Genomic DNA, 4668 nt, shown 5'->3' on the forward strand with positions numbered 1-4668 from the left:
GAGCCATATCAAGATGCAGCTTCCCACCCTTTTGAGATTGTCAGTGCCTGGTCGTGGGGAAACTTATAAATCCACATCCCAGCTTTCATTCTTTCCATGGTTTTATTAGGCACCTCCTAAGTCCAGGCTCTGTGCTACACCCTGGGAATAGAGAAGTGAACACAACCTCATGGAGCTAACAGTCTAGTGGGAGAGAGAATCGACACATGCAGAAACGTACAGAGTATTATGAGAACGCATAATGAAGGAATCCAAACCAGACTGAGAAATTAAGAAAATCAGGCATCTCTATGAAGAAAACGTTTAATCTAAGAACCGGTTCTCAAATTTGGCTACACATTGAGATCTACTTGGGGAGATTTAAAAAATACTTTTTCCTAGGTCTCACCTCCAGAGATTCTGATGAGTGTGTGGGGTAAAGCCTGGGCATCAGATTTTTTAAAGCTCCCTAGGCAATTCTAATGTGCTACAAAGTTTGGGAACACAAGTCTAAGGATAAGTAAGAATGAGTCCACTGGTGATTGTCCTAGTGGAGGAAACAGCATGTACTAAGACCCTGAGGTCTAAAGGAGCTTAGTGCATTCTGGAAACAAAGTGTCTGGAGTATAAGGAGGAGGCCAGGAGGGGCAGGAGATGAGGCTGGTGATGAGTATGGAGAAGCAGGCAGGAGCTAGATCACACACGGCCCTGGTAAGTCAAGTGACGGATTTCACACTTTTTAGGAAGAACAGTGGGAAGCCACTATATGGTTTTAAACTTGTGCTTATAAAAGGCATCGCTGACTGCTGGGCAGAGAGTGTATTAGAGGTGATATGACAGCATGATATTAACCTAAGTCTCTCTCTCTGTATTCAAGTAGCTCAGAGCCATAGAAAGAGCAGGATGACAGAACAGGAAATGGACTATGGTCTTGACAAGCAAGGCGAAAATGAGTCAGGCTCTCTCCTACCTGAGCCTGGACAGTGGGAAGAGTCTGGCTTTCCTTTAAATAAGCCATATTGAGGCCAACTTCCTCCCATTACACTGACTTCCTATCTTCCATTCTCCAGATCTACATTCAGCCCTCGCCCATCCCATGTTCTCAACCCCTCCAGCACAAACCCAGACTGTGCTGAATGAGCAGAGAGGAGAGCACAGAGAAGGCAAAAGAGCTCCAAAGGAAGAGACTTCTCTGCTCAGCCACAGTGATCACTTGCAGTGCCCTGAGAATGGAAAATGAAAGCCCAGTGCCTTCTACAAGGACTGGAGAGTGTGCCTTTAAGAGGGGAGACGAGCAGTTCCCAAATCTCCACTGCCCACAGCCGCTATACAGGCTGCAAGAGACACTTGACCTCTGTGTGAACCTTCTCTGGACTCCACGCGTGAGCAAACTTGCCAATGGCAGCAACACTGTGTGGTGCGAACAAACCGTTCCTTCCTTCCACAATAGATGACAAATTACAAAGTGAAGTTACACTATTTTCCTTTCCACTCCAGATTTATTATTGAACCCTAAAACAAAGCCTTCTTGTCCCATTATTTTCCATCCACAAAATGAGTGTTTTGACACCTTAGGAAGAAGGTAGAGATTCCGATCACAGTATGATTTCAGCATTCAAATAAATTAAAATAGAAATCTACAAAATCTTTTTAAAAATTAAAATAGAAATCTAGTAATAGCCCTTGGATATCCCCCTATGACTCAGACTCTAGGCACACACATCTCACCCAACACTGCCAACTTCTCTGTGAGTAGGGGATTATTATCTCCATTTTACAAAAGAGGAAACCGAGGTTCTGAGTGGATACCATAATTTGCCCCAGGACCCAGGAGGAATAACTGGCTGGGTTGTGACTTCAACTCAGTTCCAGTCTGACCCTGGAGCACCCATTCTCAATCAGTACTCCCCCAAGTACTGCTTCCCAAGCTACTCGTAATATACTAGCAGAGGTGCCCCTGATGGCACCAATGTGAAAAGGCCTGAAAAGTCAATGTCAGTGAGGCGAGGGAGGCCATTTACTCAAGCTCTCCGTGCCTCAGTGTCCTCGCCCATAAAAGAGGGATCATAAAAATAACATGCACCTCATAGAGTCTTGTGAGGATTGAATAAAAGGATCATAAAAAGCAATTGGTACAAAGCCTATCACGTAGTTAGTGCTCAATACACCTTAGCGATTATTATTCCTGCTGTTATTACAATAGGTTTGCACACTTCTTCTCCACCTTTTTATCCCAGTTGTCCAGCGCCTTTGACTTTCAAAGTGGAAAGTGGGGACGAATTTAGATAAAAGGGCTATAAATAGCATTCTATCAGCTGTGCTTTGGCTGTAATTCATTTGATGGAGGTGGGGTAGGGGGTAGTGAAGAAAGACAGCATTGCCCATCACCACTAGATGGTGCTAATATATAACGACCCACCCACAATGCTTTCCATGCAAATTTCACAATAAAAAATGTGCTTGAGGACTGGCAGGCGCCAGGGTACTATTTTCTAAATGTTGTCTATTATTCTACTTCTGGCACAAGGATTCTACAGTACTCCTTACACTAAGCCATGCACTACCCCAAGAAAAAGACAGACATTGTATTCCTGTTGCTTTATTTTAAATAGAAGACAACATTAATAGTTATCTTTTGATATCATAATTAGGGTCATGCAGTCAGTGTAAGAATTCCACATTTTTTTTTTAAGATTTTATTTTTTTTCCTTTTTCTCCCCAAAGCCCCCAGGTACATAGTTGTATGTTCTTAGTTGTGGGTCCTTCTAGTTGTGGCACATGGGACACCACCTCAGTGTGGCTTGACGAGCAGTGCCATGTCCGCGCCCAAGATTCGAACCAACGAAACACTGGGCCGCCTGCAGCTGAGCGCGCGAACTTAACCACTCGGCCATGGGGCCGACCCCTCTACATTTTTTTGCTAAGTGTAAAGTGTAATGAATTATTGCTGTAAAAGAGTGACTTGACGCAAGCAGAGGTTAGTGTAAGAATTTTAGACAAGTTTTACAGTTAGTTGTTTCCTCGATTAAGAAAAATCACATGACCTCCTGGAATTAAAGTATCCTCGCAGACTACTTAACAATAAATTTAACAATATTTACAGTAAATTTTCCCTGCTTAATTTTAAAAGTAAATTCCTGCCTTTTCTCAAGTTTCCCATATCAACAATACCCGGGTTCACCCACAGGTGGAAGCCCTGAACACAATTTCATGCTTGTTTTCCTGAAAGGGTCATTCAAGGATTCCTGTTGGTTGCCACATTGTCCTGGTGATGAAATGCTGCTGCGGTTGCTCCCTGGGAACCACAGGTGGGAAGGGTTTTTGGCACTCTCTGTCCCAGTCAACAGAGGGTTCGGCTTCCCTGAGTTGCATGCCTTCTTCTTCATAATTGGAAAGTTCTCTCTTCAAACCATTATCAACAGATTTCACACAAGATGTTCAGATAGCTCTCACTGAGGATGAGGCAAGGAGCTATTTACCAAAGGGAAAATATCGTATTATTTTCTGTTCTCATAGCCAAAAATAATTTCAAAGGGAGCCTGTTTTTAATTTCTTGTTTTAGTTTCCATTTGAGCCTGCTGAAGGTTCCTTGAAAACTGTATCATTGGAGATTCTAGATACAAAGGAGAAAGGCTTTTCTGTGCAACCCTGGCATGATTCTGATACTTCTCATGACTTGAATGCCTCCTATATTTCATCTTCCAGCCCACAGCCCATTTTACATGCATTTTCTCATGTTGGTCTCCACGCTAATACTGTTGGAAGACAAGGTAGACAGTTGCTATCGCTCCCTGTCAATGCATAGGATGTAATTTGTCCAAGGTGGAAAGTTAGCTCGTGGTACAGCTGAGACTCAAACCCAAGTCTTCACACAGCGTTGCTTTGGTTTTTGCTATTACACATCATAGGCTGCTTCTTAATCACTCCTGCTCATTTGATGTTCATCGTCAACTGCCTTCAGAGTTTCATGGGTACATGGAGACTCTGTCCAACTAAATTTTAAGTTTAAAGACAGTGTGTCTATTACACCAACTGTTCCCACAGAGCCTTAAACTTGTAACAAGTAATTGTTGGTTAGGTCTGCATTGTGTGAACAATGAGAGGATTAAAGGTATTTTATTTATACACTCTTAAATCTAAATAAAAGTGAACACTTAGATTCTCCTTTTGTATAAAGGAAAAACACATGAAGACGGAAAACTGGACAACTTTTTCAAATTCATTTTAAATGGAAAAGGGTATGTCTATCCAGGGCAGACTCATTTCCTATTCTATATCCATTGTTGGTTTAGGTTATAATTTTGATGACAGCAAAAAGCTTGGGGTGTTTCTCTGTTTTCCTTTACTAAATGACATGATTTGGGTACAAGTAAAATTGTGTTTCTGTGGGTTCGCCTCCATATTTACTCTCTGCCTGACTCCCATTTTCCAGCGTTTCATAGTCTGCAGAGGAAGTGTGGTCTAGTGGTCAGAAAAACAGTTTAGCAGACTAGAGTCGTGGTTTCTATTTCTGTCTTGCTTCCTGACTCATCATAAGATCTTAAGGGAGTCACTTAAGCATTATGAGCCTCAGTTTATCCACTTTTTTCCTACCTAGGGATGTTGCTCAGAAATCATCGGGTCATCTGACAATGTGAAATAAGAAATAAGTTTGGCTCTAAAAAGAAAGAATATCATCTGAGTACAAGG

This window comes from Equus przewalskii, chromosome 20 (assembly GCF_037783145.1).
Source record: "Equus przewalskii isolate Varuska chromosome 20, EquPr2, whole genome shotgun sequence".
NCBI classification, from domain to species: domain Eukaryota; kingdom Metazoa; phylum Chordata; class Mammalia; order Perissodactyla; family Equidae; genus Equus; species Equus przewalskii.